This window comes from Chionomys nivalis, chromosome 23 (assembly GCF_950005125.1).
Source record: "Chionomys nivalis chromosome 23, mChiNiv1.1, whole genome shotgun sequence".
Classification (NCBI taxonomy): Eukaryota; Metazoa; Chordata; class Mammalia; order Rodentia; family Cricetidae; genus Chionomys; species Chionomys nivalis.
Genome location: NC_080108.1, coordinates 40,400,848 through 40,422,752, shown reverse-complemented (window position 1 = coordinate 40,422,752; position 21,905 = coordinate 40,400,848). Strand labels below are relative to the sequence as shown.

The following is a 21,905-nucleotide window of genomic DNA, read 5'->3' as shown; positions in this document are numbered from 1 at the left end:
TCAGACTATATAATCTTTTTTTTTTTTTTTTTGAAGTGTGAGGATGTTTTTGTTTGGTTGGTTTTGGTCAGGATGTTTTTTAAAGAGCATCATATAGATATTTATATATATAAATTATTAATGTGGGACGGGCAAGGGGCACACATCGCCGAGGGGGGTGCACACAGGGGGATGGGGCAGGGGCAGCACACAATGCTACGCAAAACAGCCACATCTAACAGATGAAATAATCACACCAATGGGTTAGGGGAGGAGCAGTGGCACCAAGGATTGGGCATGGAGGAGAAGAAAAGCAGGGGATAAGGAAGAGGGACCTGGTCCAAGATACTGTGCACTTTCTGTCCCCACCCTTGCCACTTCCCACCTCTGCACACAACCCTGGGCCTTAACCTTGTCTGTCCCTTCTTCCCTCCCTCCCTCTGCCCAGCTGCAGAAGCTCTGCCAGTGGGCAGCATCCTCTCCTCGGCTCTGGGGGGGTGGGGGTGCGGCAAAAGGGTGGAGTAGTCCTCCAAGGTCTGGGTGAAAGAGCAGTGGGCGCTCTCTGGATCGCAGGTTCTACAGCGGCTTGTCGCTCTCCTTCTTCAGGTGACTGTAGTAGTCCTCCTGGGCGGGCAGTGGTACACTGTGCAATGGGTGATGGGCGTGCAGCCACTGCTGCTGTTCCAGTGCCAAGCGCTGCAGCTCAGCTGACTGGGCGTGCATGGCCTGCAGCTGATGAGCTGCTGACATGGGAGCAGAAAGGGAAGCTGGCAGGTCCCGGTAAGGAGCAGCAAAGAGCTGGTGACGAAGAACTTCGTTCTCGTGCAGAGGGTGAGGAAGAAGGGGATTAGGGAGGGTCCCAGCTGGGTAGGGGATCCGGGTAAGGTGAGACCCTGAGGCCAGGGGGTCAATGAGAGGGTGCACCGAGGCGGAGGCTGCATGAATGGCATCCTGCTGGTGCAGGTGAAGGTGGGAGTGGATGTGGGAGTGCTGGTGGTGATGGGGAGTCACGTTGAGCATCTGCAGTCGGGCCAGAGGGTCATTGCCCAGGGCTGCCACCCTTTCTGCATGCTGCCTTTCAGCTGCCAGCCGCTCAGCGTAAGACATGTCAGGACGCAGGGCTGGCCCAGCTGCCAGCGCTAGCCCTTCTCGCTCTAGAGGCCCCAGGCTCGGATGAAACGGGAAGGGATGCAGGCCAGGTGGCCCAGGCTGTAGAGCCAGGCCCCCATGTCGGGGGAAGGGATCCAGGCCTGGCCCGGGGACCCCATGTAGGGGTTCCAGCTCACTAGGCTTCACCTCAAAGCCAGGCTTGAGCCGGTCACGGAGGTCGCGTTCACGGGCTTCCCGCTCCCTTTCGCGGGCAGCTGGGTCGCTGCTGTACAGGGCTGGGACATTGTAACCCAGAAGCCCCGGGTCCACTGCCCCCAAGGGCACATAGAATGGGTGGTTGCGATTGCCAGGAGACATGACAGGAGGTCGGGCGTATTCACTGAGAGTGCGCAGGGCTGGAGTATCAGGACCCAGGTAAGGGGGCACTGTAGCCACAGCGCTGCCAGGCTCAAAGGGAGGCCGATGGGGCACTGGACCCAGAGATGGGCACTCCACTGGAGCACGGCCCTCCTGGGCCAGCTTCACACTGCGCTCCAGCTTGCGCTCTTTCTCGCGCTCGCGCTCCTTCTCGCGCTCCCGTTCGCGCTCGCGCTCCTTTTCTTCGCGTGCGCGCTGCTCGGCCTCGCGCCGCACTTTCTCCACCAGGTCCGCGCGCTTCTTGGCCAGCTTGGATCCCTCCAGCGGCACGAAGTACAGGTCGCTGCGTGCGCGCGAGTTGAAGCCACGGTCCAGGTGCTTATTGAACCTGGCTGACTGACTGGCGTGGCTGGGCACGTCCACCACCTTGGGAGGGGGCGAGGGGCTTCGGGCCGGGGGCACCGGACTCTCGGGGGCTTCATACTCTTCAGCTGGCTCCTGTTTGATCTGCGTGGCAGTCAGGGGCGGCCCTGTCGCTGGGGCCGCGGGTGGTGGAGGCAGAGATGACAAACTCGAAGGCCCCGCAGGTGGCAGGGGCCCTGGTCCCACAGTGGGTGAGCCTGGCTTGAAGGTCCCTGGGCCTGCTGGCGGAGAGGTGCCTCGAAAGCCAGGCGGGGTCCCTGTTCTAAAGGAGGGTGGTGACCCCGGTTTGTATCCAGGTGGAGTGGCGGTCTTATAGGACCCAGGGGATGGGGCTCTCTTGCTGTACTGAGGGGGCCCGGGTGGTGAGGCCGTCTTGTAGCCTGCAGGCGAGGAAGCCAAGGTAGCGATGACAGTAGAAAGTGTAGCTGAGGAAGTAGTGACTGGAGGAACGGGTGGGAAGGGGTAGGATGCCCCTTGGGAACCCTGGGATGAGGAGGGGTGCGAGCAGGAGTAGGAGGCTTGAGAGGAAGAGCCGGAAGCGTTGGAAGAGGAGGAAACTGGGGGGCCATTGGGACCTGCTTGACTATAGGACACCTGGCCATGAGGAGGAGGCAAGTGTGCTGGCCCCGGTGGGTAGGGCCTCAAAGACCCCAGGGAGGGAGACATGTTGTAAGGGTGTGCATGGTGGGAGCTGCTGCTCTCTAGGGGGTAAGGATATGCCCCGGGTGGAGGGGGCCCGGAGTTTCCAGGATGATGTTGTTGCTGTGGCTGTGGCTGCTGCTGCTGGTGATGGTGATGTGTAGGGGCTGGTGGGTGGGCTGTGGATTGGCCTCCAGCAGGAGGGTAAGGGCCTGGATGGGTGTTGTTGTTGGCCAAGAGGCGGCCATAGGGAGGAGGAGGTGGAGGACCCTGACTCCACACAGCCTGGGATGGGAGGGAAGGCTGGGTATACTTGGGTGGCTGATTAGAGACAGACATACTTGTGGGCTGAGGGAAGGAATGGGGATAACTGGGCAGAGCTTGGGAAGCTGGGTACTGGGAGGCCGAGGAGGAGGAAGAACTAGAAGAAGCTGCTGCAGAGCTACTGGAGGATGAATATGGATACCGCATTGGGGGCCCAGGGGCAGAGGAGGAAGAAGCTGGGGGTAAAGGGTGGGGTGAGGGAGCCAGAGTTGGACCCTTCTCTGGGCCAGGAGGAAGTCCACTCATACCCTGACCCATGGCATGGGGAGAGGGCAGATGCCCAGGGATTGGCTGAGCCCCCATGCCAGGAGGAGAGGCTGAGGCATTGTTGAGGGGTCTTAGGGCAGGTGGAGGAGGCAGGTTTGGGGTCACGTGGGGGAAAGTAGCTGATGGTGGAGCAGAAGGTAAGTTCCCACCACCCACTGGAGCATTAGGTGGCTTTGTTGGAGGGGGACCACTGGCCCCGGAGCTTGATATTGGAATTGGGGTGGTGGGTGGGGGATGCTGCTTGCCTCCACTAGGGGTACCCACTGAAGAGGCAGCTGCTCCCCCTTTGGGACCCATGGGGGACCCAGATAAAACACCTCCACCAGCATTCCCAGGGTAGAGCTGTGGGTGTGGGGGAGGGGCTCCAGGAGGCGGGCCCTGGAATAATCGAGATGTGGGTGGCTCCATTGGAGCATGATATCCTGTAGGTGTCACAGAAGGATGGGGTTCAAAGCTGGGCTCTGGCTGTCGGGGAGTGCTGTCTGGTGGTGGAGGGGAAGGAGGAAAGAGTGGAGGTGGGTGGTAGGGGCGGGCCGGGCCCTGAGACAGGCCGGAAGATGAATCGGAGTCATTCTCCACACTTCCAGGGCTGTAGATGCTGGGAGATGTGTCGGTTATCCTGATCTATGTCCCTAGGGTCACTGCTGCCATCGTCATTAATGCTGCGCCCATCCAAGCTGTCCAGATCCGAGGGAGACTGTGGTCGAGGGAGCTCCTGCTCAGTTTTGGTCTTTTTGGGTGCACTGGTCTCCTCGCTTTCGCTCTCTGAGATCTCCTCACTGCGGCCCTGCTTGCTGGCCTTTGGGGTAGAGGTCTCCTCTACTCGCACCTTCTTGGCAGTCTGCCTGGACTTCTCAGCTTTGCCATCACTGCCGGACGTGCTGACCCCTCCAGGGGAGGCCCGGCCCCTTGATTTCAGCTCTTCCCGGGGCCCAGGGGCCTCTTTCTTCCGTCCACTCCTCATTGACATTGAGTCTTTATTCTGTCGTGTCTTCATTCTTCAGGCTGTGGAGACCCCATTCTCCTCTGCCTGGGCAGCTTAATACAGAATCTCGTATGCTGTACCCCAAGCTCCCCACAGCTGTGGTCTGGGAAGCTGGAAGCAGTTGTAGGCACGTGGTACTCGCAGGGTTTTCTCTGTGAAACACTGCCGAGCCTCAGTGCCCCCTTCACGAAGTAACTAGGTCTGGGATTAGGAAAACAGGGTCAGAGGTGACCTGTGAGCGGCTCGGGACGGCTGGCTGGCTGCGAGTGCAGTCGGGCTCCGGTGCCTCCCGGGGACGGCGGCGGCCACTCCCCGCCCCTCCTCGCTGCGAGGCTTCAGTCGCTGCTGCCGCGGCGGCGGCGGCGGCCCCCGCCCCCCCCCCCCCCCCCCGCCCGAGGGTGGCCCCCAGGCCTCTCTCCCCGCGCAGCCCCGATCGGCTTCTCGCACTCCCCGCCCGCCCGGAACCCGCCGCCCGCCCCCGCCGCGCCGCCCGCCTCCGCCCGCACTCGCGGCCCCAGCGAGGCCCGCGACCCCCGACCCTCCCGCCGCTCGTGCCGCGCGCCCCTAGCCCGCCCCGAGGCCAGCCGCCCACAAACGCGTCCTGGCCCGAGGCCCCGGCCCGGCGCCGGGCTGCGGGCGGGCGGACAGGCGGACGGGCTGGGCGGCGCGTCCGGTGACTCGCACAGGAAAGCGGACGGCGGAGGGAGGGCACTCGGGAGAGGGGGATGGGAGCAGGGAGGAAGAGGGAGAAGGAGGGAGCGCGGAGGAACGGAGGAGAGAGGGGCCCGGAGGAGACGCGAGGGAGGGAGCGCGCGGCAGTCGGGGGGGCGGAGGATCTATATAATCTTTCTTGTAAGCATGTTTTTAGGTTTGACCATTAGTTTGGGGTCACCAATAGCAAGTGTGTGCTCCTCATGAGGAAGGCTATTTCTCCTACCCTCAACATTCTTTGGTTGAGGTGTTTTTATTTAGACTTGAGTCCTTGGATTTTCATTAGTACATACATGTTGGTGAGACATTATGTTAAATGCTTCTGTTATATGCTACTGGGAGGCACCGTCTCACAGCAAACTCCCTGACTCTCTGTCCCTTACAATCTTTCCACCTCCTCCTACTCAACTTTATCTGGGGTGTGGGAGTGTGAACTACACAACCCTGTGGTTTGATTGATTGTGGTTTTGTGTAGTAGTCTCCATCTGTTGCAAAGGGAAATTCATTGATGAAGGATGATGACTATACTTATCAGTGAGTATAGATTCTTGTTTATAGTTGTTACAGGTTATTCTGGTTTAGTGGCTGTACATTCTCCTATAATAACCATAATTTCTCTAGGACTGAGTAGTTAGGTAGTTTACCCCTACAATGTATGGTATTCCTTTTCACATATGGGTCTTAAAAGCAATTGGAGAGCTTGTGGTCAGCACTAAGGTATGTTTGACAATAGTGCATCTTTAGGGTTATCACAACCTTCTGGTTATCTTTGTGGGTTCAAAGGTATAAAGTTGGGTTAAGATTGTGTAGGTTGGATTTTCCAGCTCCCTATCAGAGAGGCAGCTTCTGTCTCTCCTCTCTCTGTCTCACCTCTCTCTCTCTCTGGTGCCAGAAGAGGGCACCAGATCTCATTACAGATGGTTGTGAGCCACCATGTGGTTGCTGGGAATAGAACTCAGGTCCTCCGGAAGAACAGTCAATGCTCTTAACCACTGAGCCACCACTCCAGCCCCCCATATACCAAAGTTAAATCAGGACCAGGTGAATAATCTAAATAGACCTATTAGTCACGAAGAATTAGAAGTTGTTATAAAAACCTCTCTACCAAAAAAAGCCCAGGTCCAGAAGGCTTCAATGCAGAATTCTACCAGAACTTCCAAGAAGACCTAATACCTATATTCCTTAATGTGTTTCACAATACAGAAACAGAGAAGTCATTGCCAAATTCCTTTTATGAGCTGCAGTTACTCTGATACCAAAACCACACAAAGACCCAACCAAGAAAGAGAACTACAGGACAATCTCACTCATGAACATCGATGCGAAAATCCTCAATAAAATACTGGCAAACCGAATCCAAGAACACATTAGAAAAAGCCTATTATGCATGATCCTAGAGAAGCTAATTAAGAAGGTAAACCCAAAGAAAAACATTTAGGCGATGAAAGGAGACAGAGACAAAGACCCACATTGGAGCACCGGACTGAAATCTCAAGGTCCAAATCAAGAGCAGGAGACAGAGCACGAGCAAGGAACTCAGGACCGTGAGCGGTGCACCCACACACTGAGACAATGGATATGTTCTATCAGGAACTCACCAAGGCCAGCTGGCCTGGGTCTGAAAAAGCATGGGATAAAACCGGACTTGCTGAACATAATAGACAATAAGGACTACTGAGAAGTCAAGAACAATGGCAATGGGTTTTTGATCCTACAGCACATACTGGCTTTGTGGTAGCCTAGGCAGTTTGGATGCTCACCTTACTAGACTTGGATGGAGCTGGGTGGTCCTTGGACTTCCCACAGGGCAGGGAACCCGGATTACTCTTAGGGATGATGAGGGAGGGGGACATGATGGGGGAGGGGGAGGGAAATGGGAGGTGGTGGTGGGGAGAAGGCAGAAATCTTTAATAAATAAATAAATTAATTAAAAAAATTAAAAAAAGGAAAGAAAAATTACCCATTATTATCAAGTAGGCTTCACCCCAGGGATGCAGGGCTGGTTTAACATACATAAATCTTGATATGTAATCCATCATATAAATAAACTGAAAGAAAAAAATGATCATTTCATTAGATGCTGAAAAAGCATTTGACAAAATTCAACATCCCTTCATGATAAAGGTCTTAGAGAGATTAGAGTTACAAGGGTCGTACCTAACTATAATAAAAGCTTTTCATAGCAAGATGACAGCTAACATCAAATTAAACGGAGGGAAACTCAAAGCCATCCCACTAAAATCAGGAACATGACAGGGCTGTCCACTCTCTCCATACCTCTTCAATAGTGCTTGAAGTTCTAGCGATAGCAATAAGACAACATAAAAGGATCAAAGGTATTCAAATTGGAAAGGAAGAAGTTAAACTTTCATTATTTGCAGATGGTATGATAGTGTACATAAGCAACCCAAAAAACTCCAGCAAAGAACTTCTACACCTGATAAACACCTTTAGTAGTGTGGCAGGATACAAGATCAATTCCAAAATATCAGTTGCCCTTCTATACACAAAGTATAAGGAAGCTTAGAGGGAAATCACACAAGCATCAAACTTCACGATAGCCACAAATAGCATAAAATATCTTGGAGGTAACTCTAACCAAGGAAGTAAAGGATCTGTTTGACAAGAACTTTAAGTCTTTGAAGAAAGAAATTGAGGAGGATACCAGAAAATAGAAGGATATCCCTTTCTCTTGGATTGGGAGGATCAACATAGTAAAAATGGCAATTCTACCAAGGGCAATTTATAGATTCAATGCAATCCCCATCAAAATCCCATCAAAATTCTTCACAGATCTTGAGAGGAAATTAATCAACTTTATATGGAAAAACCAAAAACCCAGGATAGCCAAAACAATCTTATACAATAAAGGAACTCTGGAGGCATTACCATCCCTGACTTCAAACTCTATTACAGAACTTCAGTATTGAAAACAGCTTGGTATTGGCATAAAAACAGAGAAGTTGATCAATGGAATTGAGTAGAAGACCCTGATTTTAACCCACAAACCTATGAACACCTGATTTGTGATAAAGGAGCTAAAAGTATTCAATGGAAGAAAGAAACCATCTTCAACAAATGGTGCTTGCAGAACTGGTTGTGAACCTGTAGAATAATGAAAATATATCCATATCTATCGCCATGCACAAAACTCAAGTCCAAATGGATTAAGGACCTCAATATCAGTCTCAACACACTGAACCTGATAGAGGAAAAAGTGGGAAGTACTCTACAACATATGGGCACAGGAGATCACTTCTTACGTATGTCCCCAGCAGCACAGACATTAAGGGCAACATTGAATAAATGGGACCTCCTGAAACTGAGAAGCTTCTGTAAAGCAAAGGACACTGTCACTAAGACAAAAAGGCAACCCACTGACTGGGAGAAGATCTTCACCAACCCTGCAACAGACAAAGGTCTGATCTCCAAAATAGATAAAGAACTCAAGAAACTAGACTTTAAAATGCTAATTAACCCAATTAAAAAATGGGGCACTGAACTGAACAGAGAATTCTCAACAGAAGAAATTCAAATGGCCAAAAGACACTTAAGGTCATGCTCAATCTCTTTAGCTATAAGAGAAATGCAAATTAAAACAACTTTGAGATACCATCTTATACCTGTCAGAATGGCTAAAATCAAAAACACCAATGACAGTCTTTGCTGGAGAGGTTGTGGAGTAAGGGGCACTCTCATCCATTGTTGGTGGGAATGCAAACTTGCACAACCACTTTGGAAATCAGTGTGGCAATTTCTCAGGAAATTTGGGATCAACCTACCGCAAGATCCAGTAATACCACTCTTGGGAATATACCCAAGAGATGCCCTATCATATGACAAAAGCATTTGTTCAACTATGTTCATAGAAGCATTGTTTGTAATAGCCAGATCCTGGAAACAACCTAGATGCCCTTCAATGGAAGAATGGATGAAGAAAGTGTGGAATATATACATATTAGAGTACTACTCAGCAGTTAAAAACAATGACATCCTGAATTTTGCATGCAAATGGATGGAAATAGAAAACACTATCCTGAGTGAGGTAAGCCAGACCCAAAAAGAGGAACATGGGATGTACTCATTCATTGTTGGTTTCTAGCCATAAACAAATGACATTGAGCATATAATTTGTGGTCCTAGAGAAGCTAAATAAGAAGGTGAATCCAAAGAAAAACGTATAGTCATCCTCCTGGATAGGGCAAGTAGACAAGATTGCTGGGCAAAACTGGGAACTTCTGGGTGAGGTGGCATATGGCTAAGGGGAAATGGGGTGAGAAATGTGACAAGGGGAGGATGAGGGGACCTTGGGGGAATGGGATGGTTGGGATATAGGAAGGATGGATACGGGAGCAGAGAAATATATATCCTAATTAAGGGAGCCGTCTTAGGGTTGGCAAGAGACTTGACTTAGAGGGGCTCGCAGGTGTCCAGGGAGAGGTCCCCAGCTAGTACCTTGGGCAACTGAGGAGAGGGAACCTGAAATGACCCTATCCTATACTGATGAATATCTTGCATATCATCTTAGAACCTTCATCTGGCGATGGATCGAGGTAGAGACAGAGACCCAATTTGGAGCAAGGGACTGAGCTCTTAAGGTCCAAATGAGGAGCAGAAAGAAGGAGAACATGAGCAAGGAAGTCAGGACCACGAGGTGTGCACCCATCCACTGTGACAGTGGAACTGAACTATTGGGAGCTCACCAAGGCCAGCTGGACTGGGACTGAATAAGCATGGGATGAAACCGGACTCTCTGAACATGGCAGACAATGAAGGCTGATGAGAAGCCAAGGACAATGGTACTAGGTTTCGATCCTAATACATGAACTGGCTTTGTGGGAGCTTAGCCTGTTTGGATGCCCACCTTCCTGGATCTAGATAGAAGTGGGAGGACCTTGGACTTCCTGCAGGGCAAGGAATTTGGACTGCTGTTCAGTACAAAGAGGGAGGGGGAATGGAGTGGGGGGAGGGGGAGGGGAGTGGGGAAAGGGGGAGGGGGGAGGGAGCAATGTGTGGGACGAGGGGGAGGGAAATGGGAAATGGGTAGGATGCGTAAATTTTTATTAAAAAAGAATAAAATAAAAAAAATATTAAAAAAAATTTCACGGACTCAAGCCTGCTCGAAGTGATAATGTCTCACTAATTTTGGTGTGAAATAATGTAACATACTATGCACAGAGAATAATAAAACTTAATTACAAGATGGTAAAAAAAGATTTTAAATTATTTAATTAATTTATTGCTTGCTTGTTTTCCTCTTACATTAAAAAAAAACAGAATATTTTCAGTTTAGCTATGGACAATAGTGTTATAATTATTTTTTCATTAAGTTTCCTGATCCAAATTTGTCCCCAAGGAGATGATGGATGTTTTGTTTGGTTAACAATCATGAAAAGCCATTAAAAACGAAATTTTAATTAATAAAATTGATTCTTATGATTTAGCACTTGGAGATGTTTTTGAGTTTTGCTTATTAAATATGCTAAGGAGTGAAGAGGACAAAACAAATACATGGATGTGAAAGGAAGACATCCTATGTTCTGTTGAGGATTTGAGGAAGGTTCCTTTCAACAGGTCTTTCCTAATGGTTTTATGGATGGCCTCAGTGTGTTGTACAGTGATGGGGAGTCAGGATTTTACATGTGACATGGTAATGGGGATGTGTAACCAGGATACAGTGGGAAGGTCACTGGATAGTAAATTATGAAGAGGAAATATCAAAAATAAAGGTAACCATTCTTAGACTATTAGGTGTATCTACCATGACAATACCATAGTAGACGTCTCTGTTAGCCAGATTCCTTAAAAACACATGTTTCAACTCACACAATTATGCCCTCTAATCAAATCTGGATACACCATGTGTCTATCTGTCTTTACAGCCTCAGAAACTGGCAACAACAAATCTCTTTAGTTCTTTCATACCTTTTGGAAAATATCAATTTTATATCATATATTATTTAATCTTTTCATATTGTTCTCTCACTTACCTATATTAGATTATCATTTTTATGACTGGATACTTCCAAATTTTATTAATAACCAATATTTGATCTTTCAATTTCACATACTTACTGGAGGTTATTTTGATTGCTTGTGGTTATGAATAAATTATAAATAAACTTCTAAATACAGTTTTTTGAAAGCATACATTTTCTTTTTTTGTTGTTCTTTTTTTTAATCTATTAGATTTTTTTTTAAAAATACCAATCCAAATTCCCACTCCCTCTCCTTTTCCCTTTCCCTCCACACACACTCCCACCCCACCCCCATCTAATCCTAAAAGAGGGTAAGGCACATTGCTTTGTAGAAGGTTCAAAGCCCTCCCTCGTATATGTAGGTTGAACAAGGTATACATCCAAATAGAATAGGATCCCAGAAAGTCAGTACATGCAGTAGAGATAAATCCTGGTGTCACTGCCAGGGGTGCATCAGTCTACCCCAGCCATGCAACTCTCAACCACATTCAGAGGGACAGAAAAATTATTCAGCCAAATCATAGAAGAAAACTTTCCCAACCTAAAGAAGGACATACCTGTGAAAGTACAATAAGCTTAGAGAACACCAGATAGATTGGCACAAAATAAACAAATAAATAAAGTCCGCTTACCACATAATAATCAAAACACAAAACACACAGAATAAAGAAAGAATATTAAGATCTATAAAAGAAAATGGCCAAGTAACATATAAAGGCAGACCTACCAGATTACACCCAACTTCTCAATGGAAACTCTGAAGATCAAAAGGTCTTAGATAGATGTTCTTCTGTAGATCTTGGGGAACCACAGACACCAGCCCAGACTATTACAGTCAGCAAAGCTTTCAATCACCATACATGGTGAAAACAAGATGTTAGATGACAAAACTATATTCAAACAATACCTATCCATAAATCCAATCATACAGAAAATACTAGAAGGAAAACATCAACCCAAGGAACTTATTTACATGCACAAAAATACAGGTAATAGATAATCCCACACCAGCTAATCCCAAAGGAGTAAAACACAGAGCACCACCACCACCAACAAAACCAAAAGTAATAGATATTAACAATCACTGGTCATTAATATCTTGATATCAATAGTCTCAATTCACCTCTAAAAAGACAGACTAAGCCGGGCGGTGGTGGCACATGCCTTTAATCCCAGCACTCAGGAGGCAGAGGCAGGCGGATCTCTGGGAGTTCGAGGCCAGCCTAGTCTACAAGAGCTAGTTCTGGGACAGGCACCAAAGCTACAGAGAAACCCTGTCTCAAAAAGCAAAACCAAAACCAAAAAAAAAAAAAAAGACACAGACTAGCAGAAAGTATAAGAAAAGAGAATTCTTCTTTCTGTTGCATACAAGAAACACACCTAAACTTCTAAGACAGACATTACTGCAGAGTAAAGAATTGGTAAAAGATTTTTCAATCAAATGGAAAAAAAGAAGAAAATGCTGGTGTACCTATCCTAATATCTAACAAAAAAGACTTCAAACTAAAATTAATCAAAGAGATAAAGAAGATTTCATATTTGTCACAGGAAAAAAAACCATCAAGATGAAGTCCCAATTCTGAATATTTATGCCCCAAATACAAGGGTACCCACATTTGTAAAAAAAAATTACTAAATCTCAAACTAAATCTCAAATAATATATCAAACACTACACACAAATAGAGGGAAACTTCAACACCCCACTCTTACCACTGGATAGGACTGCAAGCTAGACACTTAACAGAGAAATAAAGGAAATATTAGAAGTTATTACTCAAAGGGGTTTAACAAACATCTATATAATATTCCATCCAAATACAAAAGAATAGACCTTATTCGTAACACCTCATGAAACCTTCTCTAAAGTTGACTAACTAACAAAGCCAACATCAGCAGACATGAAAAAAGTGTGTGGGGGAAACATGTATCTTGTTGGATCACCATGGCTTAAAGTTAGAATTCAACAAAAATATTAATTGCAAAAAGTCTACAAATTCATGGAAATTGAACAGTGTTCAACTGAATCACCCTTGGGTCAAGGTAGAAATAAAGAAAAAAAAATAAAAGCTTCCTAGAATTCAATGAAAATGAAAGCACAAAATACCCTAACTTATGGGAACCTTTGAAAGCAGAGCTAAGAGGAAAGTTCATAGCACTAAGATCCTTATAAAGAAAGTGGATAAATCTTATACTGGTGACTTAACAGTACATTTGAAAGCTCTAGAACAAGAAGAAGCAGACTCACCCAGGAGGAGAAGACAGCAGTAAATAATTAAATTGAGGGCTAAAATGGAAACAAAGAAAACAATACAAAGAATCAATGAGACAAAGTGATTCCACTAAAATCAGAAACAAGACAAGGCTGATCAGTCTCTCCTTGTCTACTTAATACAGTACTCAAAGTTCTAGCTAGAGCAATTATTATTATAATAATTATGCTGGCCTTCCTTGTAACCTGGGTACCGTGTCCCTTTAAGAGACAAGCTCTGCCCACTCCCGATCTCCCCGTTCCCTCCAAGGCAAACTGATCTTGCCCCTCTTTCCCTTTTCTTTCTCTGTCTACTCTTCTCAAGAGCCAGCTTCCCCCTTTCTCTCTCTTCTCCCATACCTCCTTACTCCTATATCCTCCCAATAGTCACTAAATAAGCTCTCCAAACCTAAGTTCTCTCTGCACGGCTTACTCTGTTTCCTACATGGCCCCTTTCCTGCCCTCCAGAGTCACTTGTACCAAAAATCTTCCATGGATTCCATAAGCTGGGCAGGCTCTCCCTTGCAGCTGAGGAATGCTAGGGATCCTGTAACTTTTAACCCTCCTATAAGGTCATTTTTCCAATTGAAAATCGCTGGAATTCTACACCCAAAATTGACACTAATGGTAGATCCCTCGCCTTACCTCCAGCCATTCCTCTGTGAGTGTAGATTTGCCTGGGCAGTGTCCCCCCATGTGAAAAGACCCAGTACTGGTCACCACTTGCCTATCTGCCTTAAAACCTCTTGCTCGGGTCTGGTCCCCTGCCTCCACATGATGATGTATGGATTTGGTTTGTACCCACCCATTCTCAAGACCTCTGTACCTTTTAACCCAAGGCCAGCCTGATCTTAGTCGGGAGGCACTGCAGTTTGGTTTCCTGGACCTCCTTCTTTCCACACTCATGCGAACTCGGCCTCCCCGCACAGTTTCCTATCATCAGCTTACATTCTGCTGGTGATCATTAGTTGGGAATGCAGCTCCTATGCTTTCTCCTTTTTCTATGTTTGTCTACTTTTCAGTCCTGGAATGTAATCATAGCCATGCTAAACTCTGTCCTGCCATTGGGCCCCGCCACCTCCCAGCAGGGCTAAGCCTATCTGTTGCAGAATCTGTCTATCTTCTGTTTATGGAACCCTCTCTCTGCAACCACTGCAACCATGGATCCCTCTTCCTACCCGAGGGTGGATGGTCCAAGGCACACCGGAATCCTGGACCCTCGCCTGCTATCAGCCCACTTTCCAACTCTCTGTCCACGGGGATACTCCACCCAATACTGGCTACAACTGGTCGAATCCTGTCTTCCTGGTCAGCTTTTGCTGATAATCACCTCCAGCACTTCCCATGAGCAATTTTTTCCCCGCTTTGCCCTAGCACTACAATCACTGAACAGTGCAGTCCTTTTTGCCCCAGGGCCCTAACACCACCTGCACAGAGGCTTTGCATCTCAGATCTACTGATCCTTTTCAGGATAAGGTTCCCCTCTCAGTCTAGTGCCTCTCAGACCACTGCCTGTTCTCAGTGTCCAGTATCTTGTGGATGTACAGATAACAGCCTGAGTCAGTCATTTATCTTTCTTTCTAAGCCTGGGAAACAGGCTGACAAAACCAAAAACATTTCTAACTTCTGCCAGCAGACAGTTAAATGGAAAGAGTTACAGCACGTGGGCAACCACATGACTTCCACAATTCCAAGCACCACCTTTGTTAGGGTCAACCATTCCCACGTTTTTTCTATGCCTTGCACAATGTGATCGCCACCATCATGACTAAGGGCAAGGACAGCGGTCAGATGATCTCAGTACCATCTTTGCAATGGGTGACCACTGCCGCTGTCTACTAGCTATGGTAGTTCACTGGGACCCCACTCACCTGCAGCGATCTGTTCTCTTTCACTGTTAAACATCTATGACTTCAACTCTCCAGTTTCTTTCTTTTTTCTCTCCCCCTTTAAATGCCCTGTCTGCTTGTTAAAAAAAGTGTCAGTCCAAAAGCTACAGAGAAACCCTGTCTTGAAAATGCAAAAAAAAAAAAAAAAAAAAATGTCAGTTAGGGGCAGGTGGATCTCTGTGAGTCCGAGGCCAGCCTGGTCTACAAGAGCTTGTTCCAGGCCAGGCTCTAAAACCATAGTGAAATCCTGTCTCAAAAAACAAAAAATAAACAAAAAAAAGTGTCACTCAGAAATAAAGAAAAAAGCCATCTTTCCCTCACTCATTTTTCATTTAACTTTATGTGTAACTTAAATCCAACTGTATGTATACATCCGTGCACTTTCTGCTGAGTGTCTCAAGAAGTTCTAATGCACTCTAGTCATTGCATCCCATTCTAGACTACAATACAGTAAGCCTCGAGTATTTTAAATTGTTATGTACTTTGAAATAATGATAAATTTATGTTTAAATCTGTTACAACATACTGTATAAGTGATTCAACTCTACTTTGTATATAATCATAAAATCTTAAGGTTGTACAGATCTAATTTTGATCCACAAAATCTAGCCTGCAGCCCTTTCTGCAAGATGTTTTCCACTATTGTCAGTTTTATTGTTAAGCTTCTATTTCAAACAGTTTGTTCTTCTTTGTACTTCACAAACATTAATCTCACCTGGTAAGTTATAATACAATACAGTCAAGTTGAAGGACACTGGATAAAACATTCCTCTACAACCACAACCTCTCAGCTTGGACCCAACTCTCCAGGCAGATTCTGTACTATATTCATAAGACATACACATATGAATACATATATACATATTCATATGTGTGTGTAAAATATATATATATATATTATATGAGAAACACCTCAGGCTTTTCTTAACATAGAGATAAGTTGGCTCCTAGCAGCACCACCCCATTTCCTCCAAAGAAGACAGATTGGCACAGAAAAACATCCACCCATAATTCACTTCACCAAGTAAAGTGCTAACTACTGGGCTGGACTGCCTTTCATCTAAACTCCCTAAAGATTTACAGACAGTGGATGAAATCTACTGAAACTGACTGCCTGGCTGCTCAGTGCAAGATAGGCTTCTCTTCCTACAGATTCCTAACCGAGGGGATCATCTGAAGTCTGGCAGGCCCTATGCTAACAACAAAAGGCAACTGCAGACTTGAAGCCCCTGTCCTCAGTGACCATGAAGGACCCTGAGGAGTGGTTCTATGTAGCCAGTCAAGTAAGTTCTCTGTCAGTTTTTAAATCAATAATTCAAGTAAACTTTCATTTTTCTCAAAGATCTCTTTTGCAGTTTGATGGCTGAGAGATTTTGCCAGTTTATAAAGGGACAACCTCACAAAACAGATTTCATCATAACTTCTTACCATGTTGAAATCAAAGGTGCTTTAAGATGCAAAGCTCAAACCAAAAGGTGTTTTAAGGTATACAAGTATAAGTTACTTAAGGTGTGTATCTACAAGTTATACAGGTCTGAGGACAAATGCAAGTTATCAAATTTCTCTCTTATTATGTTGCCATTCACAGTTTTAACATCAATAAAGTGCTGATAAGTTATTAATATAACTCTGGAAGAGTACTGCCACTACTATACTCCAAGATAAAGATTGTAAATTCTCCTTGGTTATTTTCTAAAGATACTTTTGACTGAGCAACATATGTTACAGTCATTCTGGCATATATATGCTGCTGTTTATACAACATATGTGTCTAAAACTTAATGTTTTCACAAACTCAAAGAATTCTTCTGAGTTTCAGGGAGCAAAATCAAAAGATTGATCTTAAACAGGTCAGATGCACCCCTCTCTCAATTACAAGACTGTAAGATCCCAAATATCCCCACCTTTTCCTGGTCCCGACAGCCTCCTCAATCACCAGGACCTAAGGAAATTTTTTTTCTTTCTAAACTTACCCTTGTTGTGCTCTGCCAATACCTCACCAGGTCCAAGAGAACCTCACAGTTCCACAACAGAAATCCTGGAGATCAGTGATGCAACCAGCTACCCCAGAATGTGGCCAGCATCCCAGCTTTCTCAGGTCCTACAAGATTTAAATGTCCACAAATCAGCAGGAAGCAGTCTTGAGAAATCAACACCTCCATCCTTTTACCCTGCCATGCCTAACTCATTGCCTCTTTATTATAAGGAAAGGACAGGAATGTTATAATTATAATTATGGTGGCCTGCCCACCCACATAGGTACCCTGAGCCTTTAAGATAGAAGCTCTGCCACTCCCAAACTCTCCCTTCTCTCTGATGCAAGCAGATCTTGGCCCTCTTCCCTTTTTATCTCTCTCTGCCTGCTATTCGTCTGAAAAGGCAGCCTCTGCCTTCCTTCTTCCTCTTCTTCCCATCTCTCTCCAATCCCACCTTACTCTCTCTTCCCCCCTTACCTCCTCACCCTTATCCAGTGAATAAGCTCTCCATAATCACTTTCTTTCTGCATGGCATATTCTGTTTCCCAATGGCCCCTCCCCTAGTGCTGAAAATCTTTCAGTGTTAAGACAATTAAAGGAGATCAAGGGGATACAAATCAGAAAGGAAAAAGTCAGACATGTACTATTTGCAGATGATATGTGTCGTTTACACAAGTGGCCTGAAAAATTCTACTAGGAAACTCCTACTTCAGTATATAAACAACTTTAGTAATACGGCAGGATACAAGATTAACTCAAAAATATCAGTAGCCCTCCTATATACAGATGACAAATGAGCTGACAACGTGATCAGAGAAATATCATCATCTAAAATAGCTACAAACAACATAAAATATCTTGGGGTAATTCCAACCAAACTGGTAAACGACCTGTATGGCAAAACCTTGAAGTTTTTAATGAAAGAAATTGAAGAAAATATCAGAAAATGGAAATATCTTTTATACTCTTAGATAGGTAGAATCAACATAGTAAAATGACAATCTTACCAAAAGTTACCTACAAATTCAATGTAATCCCCATCACAATTCTAGCACAATTCTTCACAGACCTTCAAAGAAAAATAAGCAACTTCTTATGGAAAAACAAAAAACAAAAACAGGGAAACCCAAACAATTATGTATAATAAAGAAACTTCTGGAAGTATCACAATCTCTGATTTCAAGCTCTATTTTACAGCTATAGCAATGAAAACAGTTTAATATTGGAACAAAAAAGACAGGTGTACCTTTGAAATTGAATCAAAGATGCTGATATAAATCCAGGCACCTATGAATGGTGTGGGAAATCCTTCTGTGTTGCTTTTATTGGTTAATAAAGAAGCTGCTTTGTCAAAAGGCTTAAAAGAGTAAAACCAGGGTGAAAGATATATATATATATATATATATATATATATATATATATATATATAGTAGGCAGTCAGTGAGAAACCATGTAGCTGCCACCAGATGTAAATGCCCTGCTGGAGCCTGCTCAAACTTTGCCGGTAGGCCATAACTTCATGGTGATGCACAGATTAATAGAGTTGGGTTAGTTTAGGATATAAGAGCTAGCTACCAATACGCTTAGGTGATTGGCCAAGGAGTGACTTAATATAGTTTTTGAGTAACTATTTTGGATTGGGATGGCAGGAATCTTACAGGTAAACTTCAAGCAGTCTCTGCTGGCAACATATGAACACCTGATTTTTGACAAAGAAGCTAAAATTATACAATGGAAGAAAGTATCTTCAACTAATGATGTTGGTATGACTTGATGTTGACATGTATAAGAATGCAAATAGATCTTTATCTATCCCAATGCAGAAAACTCAAGTCCAGATGTTTCAAAGACCTCAATATAAATCCAGCCACATTGAAGCTAATAGAAGAGAAAGTGGGAATTAGCCTTGAATATATTGGTATAGGAAACCAACTCCTGAATATAAAACAACAGCACAGACACTGACACTGACGATTAATAAATGGGATCTCCTGAAACTAAGATGCTTCTGTAAGGCAGAGGAAACAGTCAATAATAATAATAATAAAAAACCAACCTTCAGAATGTGAAAAATATCTTCACCAACCCCATGTTTGGTGCTAGAGCATTGTCTGTATTCTGTCAATCATGTTATAAATAAATGCTGATTGGCCAGGCAGGAAATATAGGTTGGAAAACCAGCAGGAAGTAGAAATGAGGTAATGAAAACAGGAGAATTCTGGGAAGGAGGAAGTTGATTCCTCCCACTCCTGCTCAGATCACTGAAGCAGCAGGATGTGGTCTGCCCCACTGAAAAAAAGGTACTGAGCCACATGGCTAACATAGATCAGAAAAATGAGTTAATCAAGATATGAGAGTTAGCCAGTGAGAGGCTAGAGCTAATGGGCCAATCAGCTTTATAACTTATAGAGATCTATGTGTGATTTTCTTTGGGGCTAAACAGTTGGGGATACTGGGCAGGACAGAAACCTCCCCCCCCCAAAGCAGGCCTGGCCCTTCATGTTACACATGTTGGACAAAGTACTGAACTCTAACCTATACAAAGAACTCAAGAAAGTAAATATCAAAATATCAAATAATCCAATTAAACATGAGGTGTGGAAGGTCCCTCTTTCTATGTGTTGTTTTTATTGGTTAATGAATATAGAAATGTCTTGGAAGGAGAAAGGTGGAGTTACAGAAACACCATGGAGCAACTGCCAGAGATAGACATGCTGAAACTATGCTGGTAAGGTAGGCCATGACTTCATGGTGATATACAGATGAATATAAATGGGTTAATTAATATAAAAGAGTTAGCCAATAAGAAGCTAGAGCTAAACAGTGATTTAAATAATACAGTTTCTGTGTGATTATTTCAGGGCTGAGTTAGCCAGGCGGCCAGGAAGAACAAGCAGCCTCCCTGCAACAAACAGGGGTATAGATCTAAAGAAAGAATTATCAATGGGGGAATCTCAAATGACTGAAAAGCACTCAACATCTTTAACCATTAGGGAAATGAAAAACAAAATGACCCTGAGATAACATCATCAGTCAGAATAGCTAAGAACAAAAACATTGAGAATAGTTTTTGCTGAAAAGGATTCAGAGTATAGGGAAAACTCCTCTATTCCTGGTAGGAGTGGAAATTTGTACAGCCACTTTGGAAACCAGTATGATATTTTCATAGAAAGGTGGGTATCAATCTACATCAAGATCCAGCAATACCACTCTTGGGCATATACCCAAAGGATGCAGACCCATACTGTAAGGACATTTGTTCAGCTATTTTCATAGCAGTATTATTTGTAAAAGCTGGAATAGATTTTTTTAATGTGGTACATTTATGCAAGGAAGTGATACTCAGTAGAAAAAAAAATGACATCTTGAAATTTGTAGGCAAAAAAGATGGAACTACAACAAAACATCCTCAATGTGGTAACCCAGACAAACACAGTATGTACTCACTCATAAGTGGATATTAGACCAAAAAAAGATAAAAAGCCTACAGTATACATCCCCAGAGAAGACAGAAAACAAGGAGTACCCTAAAAGAGATATACCTGGATCCCCCTGTGGAGGGGATATAGACAAGACCTCTTTAGTAATGTGGCAGCATGGTGGGGAGTGTGTTAGGGGAGTGGAAGGGGAGCTGGGAGGAGAACATGAGAGAACTGGAAGGCTCAGTTGGGTGAAGGACAGAGAGGGAGAGCAAGGAAAGAAATATCTTGAACTATGGATTCATTATGAGGTTAACAAGAAACAAAGCTCTGGAGAAATTTCCTGAAATCCACAAGGATGATCCTGGGTAAGAATCTAAGCAATAGTGGAGAGGATACCTTCTTCTTCTGTAATCAGATTGATGACTATCTTAATTTTTCCTATAGAACCTTCATCAAATACTGATGGACACAAGAGTAGAGATCCACAGCTAAGCACTGGGCTGAACTCCTGGAATCCAGTCATAGAGAAAGAGGAACAATATAACGAAGAAAGTAGCGAAGACCGTGATGGAAAGCCCACAGAAACAACTGACAGGAGCTTGTAGGAGCTCACTAACACTGTACTGGGGAACTTGTATAAGACCAAACTAGGCCATGTGAATGTGGGTAACAGTTGTGTGTCTTAGGAAGTTTCTGGGGCCACTAGAAATGGAACCAGTATTTACCCCTAGTGCATGAACTCGGTCTTTGGAGCCCACTCCCTATGGAGAGATACCATGCTCAGACTAGACACAGAGAGGAGGGACTTGGTACTGTCTCAAGTTATAGCACAGACTTTGTTGACTCCCCATGGGTGTCCTCACCCTCTTTGTGTAGTATTTTGGGGTGGGGTGAGAAGAAGATGGAGGAAATGGGATGATGGGAGGGAGAGGATAGTGAAATTGGTATGTACAATAAGATTGTTTTAAAAATAAAAATAAATAAAATTTAAATAAATATTTTGCCAGGTGGTGGTGCATGCTTTTAATCCCAGCACTAGAGAGGCAGAGGCAGATGAATATCTGAGTTTGATGATAGCCTGGTCTACAGAGGAAGTTTGAGCATGGCCAGAGCTACACAGAGAAAAACTGTCTAGAAAAATCAATTTTTTTTCTCACAATCTTTTCCACTATCTTTTCCACCTTGAAAAGTAGGTAAGGAGGGAATGTTTCTTTCATTTGATTAACATATATTAAGTAATTGTGGTTGGCTCTGTTTTAGGTTTGGAAAACTATCGAATTAGCCAGACAAGTATCAAGAGGAATTACTTTAATGCTGGGCATGTCTGATTATATACTAACATGAGCAACAGGGTCACAGGAAGAACTATAAAAATGGAAAACCAACAAATAAAATTTGACCAATGAGACACAGAAAAGTTAAAAAGCTATTGGGTCAGACTAATTTCCTCAAGGAGCAGAAGCGTGCGCCAGACCTAATGGAGGATCCTACTTGAGAAACTAACAGTGTCAGTAGAGATTTTGACTTCCAGAGACTTCCAAGTTTAAAGGAAGAATAGTGACAAAGACTGTGAGGTAGGCATGTGTTTTGCATATT

At 44.7% G+C, this 21,905-nt stretch overlaps 1 pseudogene; it reads right to left on the bottom strand.

The window, feature by feature from the left end:
* Positions 1–43: 43 nt before the first annotated feature.
* LOC130865097 (atrophin-1-like) lies at positions 44–4,333 on the bottom strand (annotated as a pseudogene).
* Positions 4,334–21,905: the final 17,572 nt, after the last annotated feature.